Source organism: Leptonychotes weddellii, chromosome 3 (genome assembly GCF_054177405.1).
Source record: "Leptonychotes weddellii isolate Sample4059 chromosome 3, ASM5417740v2, whole genome shotgun sequence".
In the NCBI taxonomy this organism is placed as follows: Eukaryota; Metazoa; Chordata; class Mammalia; order Carnivora; family Phocidae; genus Leptonychotes; species Leptonychotes weddellii.
Window position 1 is genome coordinate 61,249,794 of NC_138371.1, and position 19,072 is coordinate 61,268,865.

A 19,072-nucleotide genomic window follows, 5' to 3' on the forward strand; every position below is an offset into this window, starting at 1 on the left:
AGCTTCCTGAAAGTGTTAGCTCATTAATCCCCAATCTTCATTCAGAAAATCACCCAAATTTCTTCTAGTCCACATTCTAGGAGGAAAAAGACCCCAAACTTGACGGTTTAGGGATACAGTGTATATAGAGAAACTTCAGTAGCTTGGTTCTCAAGGAACTTACTGTCTACTCTGAGAGAGAAGATCCGGTTAGCTGTGAACAACAACCAGTGCCCTTGGTGGAGGGCATGGGATAGGATAGGAAATGTTCATTTGTCAGGTGCTTACTGTGTACCAGGTACTAGGCGAAATTCTCACTGTAAGATCCTATTATTTCTGTTCTATGGATTAAAATACTGAGTCTCAAGGAATTAAAAAAAAAAAAAGATACTATGGTTGCATATCTAGTAAACTTCCAGTCAGAGGTTTGAATCCTGGTTCATCTAACACAGGGCCTGGCTTATTTTCTCAGCACCACGGACAGAAAATAGGTTTCATCTCACCAGCTGATGTTGAGTAATTGATGAAGCTAATTGGAGTGTTGATTGAGAAAGTTTCTGAAAGGACATCTGGGATCAGAGGGAAGAAGTGCCTTGGTTTATTTGTGATGCAGCGTGGATTCTCGAAATTTCCCATATTTGCCCTAGCACCCTCTGGGACGCACCTCAATTAATGGAGGAATGCAAAGAAAAGAAAACTCCGCTGAGTGTGCATGTTCAGGGAAAGTTTCTTAGAAATCTGGGAGACCAGCCCGCCTTGATAGATGGTAGAATTTGGACAAGTGGACAGGGAGCAAACCAGTACTCCAAAAAGAGTTTGAGATGTGAAGCAATAAGAGAGCAGATCTTTTAGTCAAAGAAAGGGTAATTTTTCTGAGACTGAGACACTTGCCTTCACGCCTGTGTTAACCACGGGGCAATGGGACACAAGCAGATTGTTTAAACTGGTTCAAAGCCTTTTCGTATTTACCCTGCTTGAACAATCTCTCTGTGTTTCATTAGCTGCCGATAAGTTACCTCTTTGTTTCTGTGTTTGGTTTTATGGATTCTATCGCTGGGCTGATGAGAGCCCAGGGAAGCCATGTAATGACAGGGGGGAAGCGCTGGCTGGAGGAAAGAAAAGACGCTCGGAAGCCGTGGGGTGCCCAGGCTGCATCTGGGCACAATGCCAGCTCTTCTGTAGCCAAAGAGCTTGCCATGGTAACAGCTGACAATGGCTACAATTCACCTGTAATAAAGACAAGCACTACGACCACTCAGCACACTAATCAATGATTTAATAATTGTGTCAATGAAACAGATCATGTGGTGGGCTCTGGGGGATTCAAGTCCCCTCTGCTGTTACATGCTGCCTTTGAGCATGGTCTGGTCTTCCTCAAAAGACTTACACATTTCCTGCCAGTACTTTTAAGACTCTTCTGGTTACAACTTTTATACCAAAATATATTGGAACATCGTATACTCCTGAGACAGGTGTTTATTGACATTTATGGAAGTGTCAGGAAATTCCACTGAGCGAACGGAGCCTTTACCCACCCCGTCTATCTAGGTTTGTAGAATCCGTCCCTGGTGGCGATACTGTGCCCTTGGGGTCACAGAACATCTTCTCCTCAAACAAGCTGCTGCTTCTCAGGGTGCGTCACACTTTGGTCTGACTGAGGGGGTCCTGCCAGAAAGAGGATACGTTAGGTCCTACTGCATTTGGGATTTTCTCTTTTTCTCTGTGAGCCTGTGAGTCGTTTTGAACCCAGATGACGTGTTATCCAATCATAAGTCAGGTTTCCTACCGAGGATCTGGATGACCTTTTCCACCCTACTTAACAGTAGTCAAGTCAACAGAGGCCATAAAATGTCAGGACCCCAACTCTCTGCTTGTTCTGGATCGCGCAGTGGGCTGCGCTCGTGGGGCAGTGTGGTGGGATGGCTGGTGGTCACAGCCCCTCGCATGCGCACATGGCTGCCAGCTCCCCATCCTGGGGTGTACGGAATGGTTTTCCACCTTATCTTCTTCATCGCACACAAAATGATTTAATCGACTATCATCTGAGCTCTCACATGTCAGTTAGACCTAGTAGGTTTTAGGAAACTGAGCATTAATGGTACTGAGTCAGTTAGAATTAGGGCTTCCCTGGTGGCGAACCTATCATGACATTGACTTTTATGAGGAAAAAAAAAAGGGAGACCTATGCCTTTGTGTAAGCGGCTCTTAAAACTTGTTGGTGGGTAAGCAATATCTCAGATACGGCCTCAGATAGGTTTAAACAAAATCGGGACCTTCCCCCCACCAGCAAGGTAAACAGGCTTAACATTTTTTAAAGAATCTGCTCTGGGTCCCCTTCTAAAAGCCAGGTTCCAGTTATTTGTTAAGCGTGCCAAACTCCTGCAGAGCTGGGATCAGACTGCCTGGCCCCAATTGTTGGTGATTCCCTTTATAATCTGAGCATTTTTTTTGTCTGTTATTTTGAACTGTGGACCCTAGTGCCCATTCGGAGGCCAACAGAAAAGTCCCACTCAACATTCTGATACGTATAATGGCCCCAGGCAAGTTTTCCGTATCTAGAAATACATTTGTGTTGTATTATTTTAAAAACACCCCTCTACTGTCACTCTCCCTATCCCTGGTTTATCCTGAGCGCCATTAATTAAGGGCCTAATCTGTGAGAATACTGTGGCCCTTCTAAGAGTATATGAATTTTAATGGGTTTGCTTAAGGCCCGAAAAGGACTGAGTTGATAATGGTGGGATTTCAGACAGTATGACAAGCATTGAGGGGTATACTTTTGGCCAGAGGCCCTGCCTGACTCCATTCAAATTTCACAAAATACACAGTTGTCTCTCCATAAACAAATGAACAATATCCTTTTCTTCCCTTTTCCCCTTCATAATTTTGACATAAGCTATGCAGGGGAAAGCAGGTAGTATCCATTATGTATGGGGGCCAATTTTACTAAGGATCTAGGAAATCCCTCCCTTGGTGGCATATTTAGAAAGTACTATTGGCATCCCGTCCCTCTGTGTTACCAGTGAGTGACATGTCAATGTCTTGATGCCTGATCTTAATTATTCACTCTCTGCCATTCCCAGAGCCCTGACATGGCTTTCGTCTGTGCTGACACATGGAATATAGCAAAGAGCATTAGTGGAGTCCAAATATGACTATGAGAACAGAGAAGAGAAATTATATATGTGTATATATAGAACTATAATATACACACACACATACATATATACACATACACACCTGTATATGTACATATAAATACATATATATGTGTATATTTATAGATAGATATAGATGTATCAATAGCTATATATAGACATAAAGGTTGAGCCACAAAACCAATTTAGTGGCATCCAGCATGTATGATGAAAGCACCGTCTCATTCATACATGTAAGAAACCACAGCAACTTTTCTTTCCTGACCATTCCCCGAAGAGCACACGTAATTCAAATGTTATCTATTAATATTTATGCAATGTTTCCTATTATATAATTTGTAGAGCATTCCTTTGAGGTTAAAATGAGACAATAGATATGAAAACCTCTTGAAGATCATAAATTGTAAACTGAAAAATGTATTTCATCATAATTATGACTATGTTTATTTTCACGTTAACCATTTGGTTTCAAGTTTTGGATTACAACTTCCTGGGTGGCACAGCTGATATTAGCTGACTTTCACTGTGAGTGCCAGACATGGCATGACCATCAAAAAGATACAAACACAGCAAAGCAGAAGGAGCAATGAACGCCAAGGAGATTGAGTTTTATTCCCAGCTTGCTGGTAACAAATCTTATGCCTCGGGCAAATCATTTAACCTCACCAAGTCTTGCATCCTTATCTTTAAAATGAAGGGGCGGCTCAGCCAATATCCTATCCAGATTCAATTTTCAGCGATCCTTGGGTAACCTTTTTTTTAAACACAAACAAACAAACAAACAAACAACATAGGAGGGTGCCTGGGTGGCTCTGTTGTTAAACGTCTGTCTTCAGCTCAGGTCATGATCCCGGGGTCCTGGGATCGAGCCTCGCATCGGGCTCCCTGCTCCTTGGGGAGTCTGCTTCTCCCTCTCCCACACCCCCTGCTTGTGTTCCCTCTCTCGATATCTCTCTCTCTCTCTGTGTCAAATAAATAAATAAAATCTTTAAACAACAACAACCACAACGGAAACTTCTCATCAGGGACAGTAACAAAGTCTTTCCTTCCACCGCAGTAATTAGCTTTGGTCCAGGTCCCATAACATGTTAGGTTGTAAGAATTTGGCAAAACTGCAATATTTTCCAGAAATTGTTGAAATGCCAAGAGGCTGTTATCAGCTGTATTGTTGCCAGGACATTATAATGTGTGAGATGAACCAGTTAAAAAAAAAAAAAAAAGATAACACAAACAAAAACAAAAGCGTGGGGGAAATCTTTTGCTGCTCTTTGAATTTTTGTTGTCAGTCTGATTTGTCTGACTACAAAGAAGTAGTCAATGAAAAAATTTTTTTCTTTTATTTTTTTCCTTCCTTCAAGAGCCCTGTTCCATATAGAAAAACAGGGTCAATAGAACCAATGTTCGTAGCTAATTCGGATGGTATGGGCCATTTCAGTTGGTTGTCAATAACCTTCTGGGAACCCTTCTTAGGCACTCTCATCTTTTGTAGAAGGTAAAGGGACGAGATAGAAAGAGATTGCAGTAAGAAACACATCTTCAGTGGTCTGCTGGCAGAAAGCCATAGCATTCCTCCGTTACGTGCCCATATTCTGCACCCAAACTATGCCAATGTTTGATTTTCCCCTGATATGGTGAAATTCTGTAAACAGTTTGCAGCCTTTGTAATTTCTCCATTTTAATTTTAACTGCCTTGATAAATTAACTGGATTAAACTAGCTGTAGGAAAAACAGATGTGAACATCTGTTAAGGTCTTAATAGTACAGTGGTATTTGAACAGCAATCTGAAGCAAGAGAAAGAGCAAGCTCCTGTTCACATCTATGTTGGTGAAAAGCAATCCAGGCTGAGGGAGGAGTAAGTGCAAAGACCTCGGGGCATTTCTTGAGGCCAGAGAGTCCCTGGTTGGAGAAAGAGCAAGAATGCCAAAATGCCTGGTGGCAGTGAGGGAGTGGAGGGTAGTGGATGATATGAAAGGTGAGGACTGTAGGACTTGGTAAGCCATCGTCACGAGCTTGGGACTCACTGGAGGATGTGGGCAGAGGAAGGACTTAAACCAAGTGATGTCAAACAGAGTATCTCTGGCAGTCAACAGCGCTGTTAGGAAGCAATTCGAATAATCTAGGTGATGGGTGAGTGTACCTTGGAACAGGTGGAGATGGTGAATAATAGTCTGGGTCTATTCTGACAGAAGAGCTGATATATTCTGTTGATGGATAAAATAAGGAGTATGAGGGAAAAGGAGAGGTCCAGGATGACTCATAGGTGAAAGCCTGAGAAACTGAAACTATAGAATTGCTGTCAACCAAAATGAAAGGATCAGGAATTTGTTTGTGGACCAGAGTTTTTGACGCCCATGTGAGAAAGAAATTTTGGTAGACGCTTAATCAGTACACTTGTATTGGGTAGCTATTTTCATTCATATTGAAATTCAAGCAAGAAGTTTAGGAAATGGAAAAAAAATCCAGGTTTAGCCCATTCTCTTGGTTTCATCTATTCAATTTATTTATTTAGTTAGTTGATATGTACTATAATCTCTTACGCATTAAAAGTTAGGTACTAAGTGCTGTGAGAGATAGAATATGTTTAAATGAGAATTATGCTTTCATGCATATCACCTAATGGAATTTGGAAGTATGTGTCATTGGCACGAGTAAGGTGCCATGGTGTTTGGGTATACCAAAGTGATTATGAGGGGTTCACGCATGAGACAGCCTTAAAGCTGGGTTAGCCCTTTACATTCCAGATGGGAAGTCTTTATATCATCAATGCCAGAAAGACTATGGAAGGGGAGGAATTTTCTTATTTGACTTTGTGAACTTACTGCAGGTAATCTGGAAGAACAATCTTGACCAGGCTTTCTTAAGAAGTTTTGAGAATTAAGCTCTAAGGTTCATTGTATGTAGTTAATTTACTTATCTCACATGCATCTAGAATGAAACTAGCTATGTACCATCGGTGGGAGAATTGAGAAAATTGTTCCGTGGTGGAAAAGGCTGATCTAGTCTGTATGGGTCCTAAATTCAAAGTTAGAGTTAATGAGTAAAGTATATCTCAGCTTCTGGTCAAACTTTCATATCTAACCCAGAAGGCAAGTAAGATGAGTGGTACACACCTGATGTCTGCTGAGCTCAACATCAGGTATGAGGCCAGAGAGGTAAGTGAAAATGGCAAAAGAAAGAAAAGAAATTGCTTTTACTCTTGAGGCTCATATAATCTAATTGGGAAGACAAACACAAGGACAAGTACATGAGAACAGTTTTACAGCACAGTCTAAATATTGACCAGTGATATCATAGTCTTTGAGTGTGGACAAAGGATAGGGTGGTAATTTGTGTCGAGGAATCATCAAGGTTGGCTGGGTTGAAGCAGAGAGGACATCCTTGAGGGTCCGAATCTTAAGAAAATATTGGCAAGTCATTGATTAGTCAATTAAAAAACCTGACATTTGAGCATGGATTTTATGAGCTAAGCAACTGAGCCTTTATAGGAACGCTGATATTCAGATGGCTTTCCATGATTTTCAGAATAAATCTTCGTGTACAAAAATCTTTGCTTCACTCATATAGGTGCTTCTCGAGCCTGCTGGATTTTCCTCTCCCAAAGACTGACATCTGTTTAATACTTGAGTTGTGAAAAACGTCCCCTTTGATAGACTCTTCTGTTGACAGTTACAAAATTTCCTTGTGGCGATCACTGAGGGCTGCCTTCTCAAAATGAGCACTCTAATATGATGAAAAGGTGGAAGGCATTGCAGGCTCCCATAAAAAGGCAAATTCCTTAGCCCCAGTGTGTGGATAACTGCGTGATAGAGTTTTCTCTCTTCGGATGTAGGACTTGGTCAGGGATTTTGAGGTACCACTGTTTGGACTCAGCAGGGTGCATAATCCTCGGAGCGCTCCATGCCAGTCTAGAAGCATCCTAACACAGTGACGACAGCAGGAAATCACAGTGTATTTTCCCAGTACCCCTTGGTGGAGTGTGTTACCAAAACCAACACTTTGTAATGGTAACATCTTGAGGCGCGATGCAGGAGGGCAGGTGCTGTTGCAGGTGGAGGAGGCAAGGTTGTTAGGCTTTCTGAAGGCACGTCGGGGCACGCAGCAACAACGTGACGGCACCCCGCGCTACCTGCACACAGCACATTGAAACACCACGTACGTGATGCAGAGCATTTAATGAGTCGGGACTGAAAACTTTAATTAGCTTGTAGGGCTTTTTATTATTTTATTTTTTGTTCATTATATTTTCTGCTCAGTCTCTGTGGATGTTCTGCATTTTCATCATCAAATGACTGGCTGGCTATTTTTGTCAAACAAGAAGCCTGAAACCATCAAGTCTGAGTGTGGAGACGGTCTGCCCGCTCTGTCAACAGGATGAAAGTGAGTCTCGGGCTTTTTTAATTACAAGGATAACATGTTCGCTCATCTAATAATGAAGATGGTTAGCAATTTTAAATTTTAATAATCAATTACTGAAAGTAATTCTCCATTAAACCACAAGAGAGCCATTAAATCTCAAAAGATGGAACATGCTGTATGTAACAGTAGCAAATTTTCTATTTTTAAATATCATTAGGGAATATCTGATTGTTTCATTTCTCTGCATTTCTTTTACCTTTTTCCTCATGCAGACCATCTCATTTTCCACAGGAAGACAGCACATGATCTTATAAATAATAAAAGAAAACCCTTGCAAGACTTGATCCAGGGGTGTGAAATATGTGCTAAGAATGTAATTTATTTCAGTCTGGGATATTTTGACTGAATAATAAGGAAGGTGACTAATTAATATTATACTATGCTGTGGGCAAGGCAGCGGAGTGGGCTAACCCATGCTTCCTTCACCTCTGGAGACCTGCATTCAAGCCTTGGAGGAGTCACAGCTGCAGAGCACGGTCTGGGGCCTGGGAGGGGAAGGGGTCAGATGTCTTTTCCGGGCTGCGGAGACCCCTGTCCATATTCTAAAACCACCCTGAACATCAGCCTCTGCTCTGAGGAGACAAGGGAAAAGACAAATGATTGCTACTTGGCTGTGACAATTTGACCGACTTACATGTCAGGGGGAGAGAGCTCTGTGACAGCCTCAGCTCTCCAAGCTCTAGCCTGCTTTAGCCAGCATGCTTGCATCCCCCACTTAAACACTTGGAAATAGATGGAGTAAAAGGAAAGGTAGGTGTGTGTGGGGGGGTGTGTGTTCAGGTAAGATATTAGATAGGGGTGGGGGCACCATAACAAGATGGCCAAAAATAGTGATTAGTTCGAATCAAATTGGCCTAGGTCTCCATTAGCAGCAGCTGACTCTGTTTCTTGCAGTATCCAAAGCTCGAAGAGCGGAAAGGTACCGCGCTTTACTTCTAAGGCATTCGACAAGCTTTCAGACAATGGGACGGCCGCTTAGAATCTAACCAGGGGGCACTACGCTCTGCACCGCCCGCCCCCCCCCCAAACTCCATGTGGTCTGTGGGAGGCAAGGAAGTGGGCTGACTCGAGCACCAGAAGCCACACGGCCGGAGATGAGCTTCTCACCATCTAGATTGTTTCTCTGATGCGAGCCGGGCCTGTGTTTTCGAACCGCGCTGGCCTTTCCAAGGTGCTGGCAGTCCTGGGCTCCCCCGGGAAGGGATAAAGCAGAAACTCTGCCAAGCCAGGCAGGCTGGGGGTGGGGAAGGGGGATTTCATAGCACGGATAATTAAGATGCAGCTCCTGTGTACTTGTGCCCTGGAAATTTCAAGTGTCTGGGTATAAGAGGGTTCCTGTTTCTCTCTCACTCTGCTACTTGGACTTTAATCCTCGTTAGAACATGAGCAGGGAGAAGTTGGTTTGGTGGGTAGAGTGGAATGTTGGACCTCCACCTCAGGAGTTCCCCCAGGTGACGTTCAGAACTGGCCCCTGCACGCGGGGGGCAAGGAAAGGAGGAAGGAGACAGGCCACCCCAGGCGGTAGGTGGCAGTTTTCATAAGTGAGGGCGCTTCCATATGAGGCTTGTCTTGGGCTGTGCAAAAATGAGATCTCTGTACCCGCCTTGCAGAATCGTACAGCTACGCACCCAGTCCAGACGGTCTCAAGAACACGTTACTCTCAGGGCTGTGTCCTTGTAGCAGCTCCTAGTGTGGGAATGGTGGGTATAACACACATTCCAAGGGTAGCCAGTGGGGGGCAGGGGGCGGTTTAAGGAGTCTCTGCTCTGATTGCCAGGATCCAGTTCAAAAGTCAGCGGGGGGTCATGTCCTCTCAGTGACTTCCTCCAGCAGGGGAATGTGATCCACACTGGACAATTTTTGTCTCTGCTAGCACATCTGAGAAGTGACTCAGAGAGAAGAAAAAGAAACTGTTAATGTTTGGGTTCTGATGTGAATCCCAATTATCTAGCTATGATGACGAATCCATATTCTACCTATCTACTACTGGTATGTGTAATGGGGTGTGAGAGTGATAATATATTTTTTTAAGATTTTATTTATTTGAGAGAGCCAGAGAGAGAGAGAGTGAGAGAGAGCGAGCACTCCCGGGGGGAAAGGCAGAGAGAGAGAGAGAGACAGAAGCAGGCTTCCCACTGAGCAGGGAGCCCGATGCGGGGCTCAATCCCAGGACCCTGGGATCATGACCTGAGTCGGAGGCAGACACTTAAACCACTGAGCCACCCAGGCGCCCCTAGAGTGATAATATTTTATTCAACTTTGAAACATCTTTTTACTTTCCCAGATCACCAATCATGGGTTATTATGAGTGGACTATTATGAACTATTATGATTATTAGGAGTGGCTACATCTTATATTTCCTCAGAAAAACTTAGCACTCTTGAGTGACTCTGGCATCCTATGGACAACTTCAATCCTCGGTCATAGAGTTAAGAGCTCCTGGTTTCACAGCCCCAAAAGCCCTCTTTGAAATCATTTATATATGTTTAAACTGGGGCAGAAAGACCCCTCACCTCTTCATGACATAGGCAGATTTTGAGAACCAGAAATTCTTTTGGCAGTCACAAGTGTAAATGTTGTGGAATGAAATCCACTCTAGGGGGTAGTTCTGCTTGGTATCTTAGTGCATTTTTACATGTTCTTCCGGATCTCATTTTCTGCAGAAACAAATCTGGTCCTTTAAAAGGGCACAGAATAGGAAGCTTTACAGCTCCTGATACTGTGGTTTAGTGAAGCTGCTATTTGGGGGACATGTGTATTACTTCTGTAATGGGTGTAAAAATACAATGACCCGGGGCGTGGAGAATCTAGCTGCATGCTGCCTGCTAGCTTTGTGTGGGCTGCTTTAGATTGGTCCCAGGGGCGCATGCAGGTAAGCGAGCAACATGCATTGGGTCTTCAGCAATTCGGGTTGGAGGTCGGGCTGCAGATTCCCTCCCCTAGGAATCTTTACTACTTCAGAGTGGGAGAGAGTCAACTCTTCGTGGCTTCCCTAAGGAATGTCTGATAGTCCACAGACAGTTGGTGGGAAAGGGCAATGCCAAATCCTGCTTACCTCCCCAGTGGTGTTTGGGTTGTTCTGTGGAAGGAGAAGAAGTCATCCACGGCATCATTGAAGGCAGGATTCTCTCCACAGAGAAGATGGCAAAGTCAGCAGAGGGTCACTCCTGGGAATTCTGCTTGCTGAGAAGCAGAGAACAGAGTAAGGGCAAAGCCTAAGGGAGGCTAATCTAACACCCAGTGGAGAGAGAGGCAATCAGGTCACCTTGCCAGAAGGCTCAGGGCTAGAATCACAGAAAGTTCGAGGAAACATTTAGGAAAACTCTAGATGTGGGCTCCCAGATTACAGATAAGAATTGGAATGACTGGTGAAGATCAAAGAGGTGGAGAGCAGCCTTACTTACACCAAAACCAAGGACCTCGGATTCAAAGCACTAGGTTTGCTGCACTGTGAGATTGTGTACAATGAGGCAAATGATTTTCCAACGAACGACAATGCAGCAAGAGTGCGACGTGATGGTGAGGGTGTGGGCTTTGGTGTCAGATAGTGCTGGGTTTGGGTCCCACTTCGGCCACTTATTGGCTCTGTGACTTTTGGCAATTGATTTAACCTCTTTAAGACTCCTTTTTCTCATCTGTCAAAGGGAGGTAGAAGTAGGGCAGGGTTCCTCAGCTTTGGCACCACTGACATGCGGGACTGGATAATTCTTTGTTGTGGGGGCTGTCCCGCACTGAAGGCTGTTTAGCAGGATTCCTGGTCTCTACCCACTAGATGCTAATATCACAACCCCTCCCCTTCAAGCACTGACAACCCCAACCGACTCCAGACATTGCAAAATGTCCCATGGGATCAAAATAGTTCTAGTTAAGAACCACCGCAGTGATGCAATACTGGGAATAATGAAGTTCTAGGTAAAGCACTTGGCATTGGTATCTGGCATGTAATAATGCTCAATAGATATTAGGTATGATTTTTACCCATTGATACAAATGTGGGCAGTATTTTTATTAGATACTAAATAATACCATTATTAAGGGATACTATTTACTCTCTCAGACCATGTGTGAGTATTCTTAGTCCAGAGTTTCAACTGGCCTTACTGTTGTTGTTTTGAATGAGGGAAAGCAGGTTTAAAAAAAAGGCCTTTTTTTTTTTCTGTGTTCACATTCTTAGTTCACGTACACTATGCAGATACACTCGCGGCTCACCTGGTAGAGGCTTTGCAAAACTGTAGCTGCATGATTAATTGATTAAACATTGCAGTGTTCATCGCATATTCTGAGGGAACAATTACAAGTTCCCCAATGTAATACACATCTCGATGTTGAGTAGCTGCCCACGATATTCTTATTTGGAAAGACGTTCGTGACAGTTATATGGAGGTTTCTATTAAAAATGTGTTTATATTGCTTCTGAACCATGGAATATTCACTTGTTTTGTTGACATAATCTAAAGAAGAAGGATGATATTCATTTCATCCTATCTTATTTGGCTATTATTTGATAGCAGGTACAACAATATAACCAGTCCAAATGAAATTCTAGCTTCTTCTTGAATTCAGTGATTAAAATCAAACCATACAGCATGATCCACTGAGTCTTGGTTTCACGTCCAACTCCCACCATTTTCTCAGCAAAAGCAAACTTCAGTCGGCTAATAAGAATAGGCATGACTGGGCGCCTGGGTGGCTCAGTCGTTAAGGGTTTGCCTTCGGCTCAGGTCATGATCCCAGGGTCCTGGGATCGAGCCCCGCATCGGGCTCCCTGCTCAGCGGGAAGCCTGCTTCTCCCTCTCCCACTCCCCCTGCTTGTGTTCCCTCCCTCGCTGTGTCTCTCTCTGTCAAATAAATAAATAAAATCTTAAAAAAAAAACAAAACAAGAATAGACATGACTAACCAAGGTAATTTCTTCCTGCATTAATCTTAAACTCTTCAAAAGTCATCAGGGTTTTATTTCTTTGGCTCCAGATTGAATTGTTGAATTTTGCAGAAGGCATTACACGTTACACAAGGGAGATTAAATTGAAACTAAAGACACAATTGCCATTAAGACATTAAAGAGGGGTGGAGGAAAATCTAAAGAATATATATGTATATATATATTGTTTTAAGAAAATTTGGAGCTGAGAATGACCACCTTTCAACTTGCATTGGAAATATTTGAGTTTGATTTTCTCATTTAATTTGTTTAGAGTGAAACTCATAGAGTGACTTATGGAATAGTGATTTGACAGATACTTTAGGCAAACACTTTGGACAAAGAGTATCTTAGAATTAGATTTTTGTAAACTATAGGAAACAACCTGAGGGCTGCTGGAGGGGAGGGGGTGCAGGGATGGGGTGATTGGGTGATGGGCATTAAGGAAGGCATGTGATGTGATGAGCACTAGGTGTTATATGCAACTGATAAATTATTGAACACTATACCTGAAACTAATGATGTACTATATGTAGGCTAATTGAATTGAAATAAAATTTAAAAAAAGAAAACACGCACGCATGTGAAGGACCAAATCAAAACAAAGTTGTTTTTATTTTCATTTAAATCTGTGTTGCATGATCTTTGAGGCCATCTGTCAAACACTCTCCCTCAACTTTCCGGCTCTTGTTTCTACTACAACTTTATCAGCCTCAGCTATACATTCTCATGCTTTCCTATGTTTTCTCTTTGGCTATCCATCTTCATCACTTCTTTGATGTTCTGGGTCAAAACCCATCCTTTCAATTTTCTGTTCTAGTTACAGCTGGGTACACTGATCGTGCCTTTATTCCACATCTCCTCATTACTTACGTGAATGATTTTTACTATATTATTTTGCACTGGTTTGTATATTGCTTAACAATTTTGTGCTGGTTACCTGTGTTTCATATCTTTCCAAGTAGATTGTTATATCATGGAAAGCATAAACTGTCTTTGACTTTTATTGTTCTCAAACTACCACCAAGGTGTTTTGAATGTATAACAAGTATGTGTTGGATGAATTAATGAATACTGTACTGAACAATTTAAAAGTGAGTTTTTATGGAGGGCCTTTTATTTAAATGCTTAACATTATATGATGAATCTATTTAATAACCAATAACAACATCAAAAATACCACTTAGTCACAACGATGTACCGGTTTAATCTGGTCTAATTCTCATTTTACAGATGGAAAAACTGAATGGATAAATGACTCGGATGGTATAAACTCAAGGATCAGGCCAGAGGATATTCCCACCCACAGCCCCCAGTTTTCACCTCTGAGTGCCATTAGTTAAATATTGCCAATGGAAAGAGACACTGATCTAAAATAAATATAATGGGGGGCTCCTGGAGGGCTCAGTTGGTTAAGTGTCCAACTCTTGATTTCAACTCAGGTCATGATCTCAGAGTCCTGGGATGGAGTCCCTTGTCGAGTTCTGCACTCAGAGGGGAGTTTGCTTGAGAATTTCTCTCCCTCTCCCGATGGCCCTCCCCCCACTCTTCAGCATGCTCTCTTTCTCTCAAATAAATAAATGAATCTTAAAAAAAGTAAATATAATGGTGTCAGGTCACCTTGCCCTTTGCTAATGAGCAATATATAGCATGCTGGAGCTAAGCTCATGCTTGAGAAGCATACAGGTTGTAGATCAAGGGCTGGCTTTGCCACTCCTTAGCCCAAAGAACTCAGTTGAGTAACTTAAACTCCCAAGCTTGTTTATTCATCTGTAAAATGGGACTAATAGTTGTATTTACTTCAAAGTACCTAACACATCTGATATAGTTTTTGTGGCACATAAAAAGCTATTAGTGATTGTTACCTATAATTATTAATACTTTTGGGCTATATAGTTTAAAAAGAATTTCCAATTATATTCATTTAATGTACTTTATAGATTTACATATGGATATTAATCCATATATTTTATAGTATACTTTTAGAAATGTATATCTTTCTATTCTACTTTGTCAATATCTCCAGGAAAATTTCTCCTAATTATAGTTTTCTCTAAATTGCCTTGAGAAAAAAATTCTTCCGAATTTTCAGTTTAGATAATTTTGATGTTATAGGTACTTTTGTTTTCATTTTTAGGAGAACTCTTATGATCTTCATTTTAAAAATAGCTGTTAACATTCTTAAATTACTTAATAGTTTTAGTCATATATCTCCTTGAAGAACTACATTTTTCTTTCAAAAAGTGAAATGATATAAAATAATTCTGAGATAAATTGCTTATTTTAGTTTAATGTAGCACAATATTTTATAGCTACTTTTTTTAAAGATTTTATTTATTTATTTGACAGAGAGAGACACAGTGAGAGAGGGAACGCAAGCAGGGGGAGTGGGAGAGGGAGAAGCAGGCTCCCACTGAGCAGGGAGCCCGATGTGGGGCTCGATCCCAGGACCCTGAGATCATGACCTGAGCCGAAGGCGGACGCTTAACGGCTGAGCCACCCAGGTGTCCCATATAGCTACTTTTTTTTTAAAACCGTAGGTTGAATATAAAATTCACATGAGAACAAAACTGTACATTTCTTTTATTAATTTCGTATCTTATCTGTTTTAATTTCAACCCACACCCCTTTTCTCAGATGATTGGAAAAAAATAACTTTCTGGAAAATGTGTTACCTACTATTAATTTTTTAAAGCATTTGCTATTATCTAAAATGAAACTAGCACAAATGTCTTTTCTTGGTCACAAGCGGATTTGAAGTATGGCTGTGCCAGGGCAAACTCCAAGTACCTGCTCTACATAAATTGATCTCCCAAAGGAAAATGCATTATGCTTATAATTGAAGTTATCATTTCTAATACCACCATTAATGCTGATTGAATCTTGAATTTGTGTTGGGATCATTTATTTGAAGACACTATATCTCTTAAAAATTCATGTCAAGTACACCCTATAAAGGTTAATCTACAGTCTTGGAGCTATTTCTTAGGCTTTGGTAACCTGGAGAAGGTCGGATTATGAATCTAAGCAAAAATAAGAGCCTATTTTTTTTAATGGATTGAGAGCGATATCTATTTTACAGAAAGATAGGGATTGGTAAGTTAGATTAAGGTTTTAGTTTTTAAATATAAAGATTGGTGGATCTGTTCACAATATCATTCTTTTTTAAATTCATTTTATTTTGTTAAAATTAGAATTTTTATTTTAAAGCCATCTCTTCTACTGTACATACGGTGAGTTCTGGGAATAAGTAAACTCCTCCAACCAGTCCATTTCTTTGTCTCTCTCTTCCTGTTTTGTTCACCCCTTTTCCTAGATAGGTGGGTGCACCATCACTATCTACCCAGTTGCTATATTTAGAAACTTTGGGGGAGAGCCGCTCTTGATGCCTCTTTTTCTCCCCTTTTGCCATATCCAATCAATCTTAGAATGCTGTATATATCTTCTCAAAAATAGCTACAGAAGATAAGGAAAGCATTGACATCTTTTTAGTCTCCCTCTCATTGCTTTAGTACAAGTAACAGCTGCCTAACCATTAGGCTGAACCATATGAAATTGGCATTTTTGTCAGACCAAAAAACCCCTCATATATTCATAATTCACGTTTTTCAACTTAAATAATTTTCCTTTATTTTTTTTCTAACTCATTGGTTTCCACTGCAGTAGAGATATCTTTCAGAAACACAAATCTGATCATTTATCGCACTTGTTAATCCCCTTGAATGGTTTTCCATTGTCCCCGTGATAATGCCCAAATTCCTTTCCATGACCTACAATGTCCTGCATGAGCCAGTCTCTACTGATTTCTTTAGCGTCATTTTTTGCAACTTTCCACCCCTTGCAATTTTGCTCATCTTATCTCTGGTCTTGTGTACATACCAGTTCTTTTACATGGTCTGTCTTCATGGCCTCTTTAGTTGGCTGAATCCTATTCGTTGTTTCTATTTCAAAGTATCTACCAGGTTCTCTAACCCCTGGATCTGCCTTAGAAGCTTTCTGAGGTGTTTTTATAGCACTCACCACACTGTACTTAATTTCATATTTGCTTTTTCATCTCCTTTCCACAACAGCTCCCCATGAAGGAGAAGGCCGTATCTTCCAGCTGATACCTGGGCTTCTAGTACTAATGCATTGCAGGCATTCAGTACATTCTTGGGGGATGCCTGGGTGGCTCAGTTGGTTAAGCATCTGCCTTCAGCTCAGGTCACAATCCCAGGGGCCTGGGATTGAGTCCCTCATCAGGCTCCTTACTCAGTGGGGAGCCTGCTTCTCCCTCTGCCTTCTGCTCCCCCCTGTTCGTGCTCTCTCTCTCTGATAAATAAATAAATAAATAAATAAATAAATAAATAAATAAATAAATTAATTAATTAATTAAAAAAACATTCTTGGGCAAGTTACTTATTCTCTCAAGTTAGCCTCAGTTTGCATGTATCAAAGATGAGGGTGACTTCATAGGAAGGTAGTGGTGAGGACTGCATGATGACACTTGTGTAAGAGGACTTTTGGACAGGCTATTCTTATTTTATTGTATTTCCCTTCCCTGTTTACTTCCTTAGGATTTGTTTGTTTCCTTTCATTTGGGAGCTTTTTTTTTTCTTGCTGGTAAAGGAGAGATTTGGTGCAAGATGTACGGAGGACAGAGGAAGACAGGAAACGAGATGGAGTCACATTTCCAATCCTCCTGCCAACTCACATCCCTGGGACTGGGTTTAGGCAACTATATAGAGAGAAGCTGAAGTGGTGGGACTGGAGTCCGGGCTATATTGTTTTTAGGTAACAAAGTGGGCACAGAGTTTGGAAGGAGACCCTTTCACCCTCTTGCATGGGACCCATGGGATCCTCAGAGGATCGGGACCTTGAGTTTGCCAAGCTCAGGTTATAGGGATTTATTGTGAGATGACACCTGGCAGTAAGGGAGGCAGCATTTATCTCCTGGGGATAGAGAACAGTAAACGTAACACACCAGCCTTTGCAGAGGCTAGAACTAAATTCAAGAATCTCTAAGGAACCTTTGTTCTATGGATCTTCACTTTTGTGTTCTTCTACTACTGGCACTCCCAAGCCATTCCCAGGGTTGTTTTTGTTTTTGTTTTCTCTTCTCCCTTCTCCCCTTGTAGCTCGCTGTTTTACTTATCCTCTACTCTGTGTGTCCTTTTGTCAAAGCTTTTATCTATTCAAAACATCTATTCATAGCTGAAATTATCTTTATTATACCTTGGATGATGAGACTACCTAGGAAACCAGCTCATTATTTGACTTCAAACTTAATTTCTGATCCAGGGCCTCTGCAAACATTACTGTGTTTACTCATTTATTCATTCGGTTAATTTGTTCCACAGATATTCAGTGAGCATCTCCCGCATTTTAGGCACTCTTTTTGGTACTCGTGATAATGCCTCGACACTATACACATAAATGTCCCTGCCCTCAAGAGACTTCTATTCTAGCAACACTCAAACGATTGCAATTTAGTATTGGAAATGGAAAAGAGACTGAGGCTGGGGCAGATTTCCAGCAGTTACTGGGGAGATACTACACTGCAAGTGATCAGGGAAGTAAGGGGTAAGGACATGGAAGTCTTGTTTTCAGGGATCCTTGAGGCAGCTCCATGCTTTCATTCTGTCCGTTCAGTGCTCAGAGCCTTCTCTTTTGTCTTACCTCTAAGTACATGATACATACCTTGTACCTTTTCTCCCATCAGACTGCCCCCTCCTGTGTCCCACTGTCATGTAGAACCCTGTGTTCCCTAGGCCATGGGCAGTTTATCTACGAAGTTAACGTAAGGGCTGGAGAGTGCTCATGAATTACTGTGTATCCTGTTCAGGTATTGTGCTGGAATTTCAGCAGGGAGTTCCTATCATCTTCACCCCCCTACAAACCACCTCAAGATAATTCCAAACATGTTTCCCCCCAGGCTAATGGGGAAGCCACTGACTGACAGGCAAACTTTTAATTGCGTCCCAAATCTCACCATCTAAGTGGCCAGTTGGTAAATACTCTCTTAAAACCCCCAAAGGGAAATAAGTCAGAATCATTTCTGTTTTTACGCCAACTGTTGCACCTGTCCTTTCTTCTTTGAAAAAAGAAAACACCGTGAATCTAAAATATTATGGGATTATTTCCACATGATGCTCATTAAAAACTTATATAGGTCTGTCTTGTGTTTGACATTATGAAGAAGGAATCTCAGGTAAGATCTTTAAACCGGATGGGATCAGTGAACAGCTGTTTAAGTACAGAGGTGCAACCCAACTGCAGCACTACATTATTTATGGCTGGTACTGTCATTCCTCTTGGCATTATTTTGCCAAAAATATCAGTGCATGTATTGCCTTGGACCCCAGGATTCACCGCACTGAGAGTTATTGGCTGCTTTGAGCGCAGAGTCGCTTTCCGAAGCGATAGCAGCCTTAGATCTTAGTGTTTCCCAGCTGTCATTCTCCTGTCATACCCTCTCTAAAAGGGTTTGGGGTCCTCCTTTCATTACATATGCATAGCTTCCATTAGTGTTAATCACATGCTCTGTTTTAGAGCTGTTTTGGCCCCTCTGGTTAAATGGGCGTTTAAGCAGTTTTTAATGCATTATATGTACTTATTT

The 19,072-nt window shown here is 41.6% G+C and overlaps 1 non-coding gene across 1 annotated transcript; it reads right to left on the bottom strand.

Annotated features, from left to right (window-relative positions):
* Positions 1-9,904: 9,904 nt before the first annotated feature.
* LOC115936927 (small nucleolar RNA SNORA25) lies at positions 9,905-10,033 on the bottom strand. The gene has a single exon (XR_004072295.1). It is a non-coding gene; the product is annotated as a small nucleolar RNA SNORA25 (small nucleolar RNA).
* Between the last annotated feature and the right edge of the window lie 9,039 nt (positions 10,034-19,072).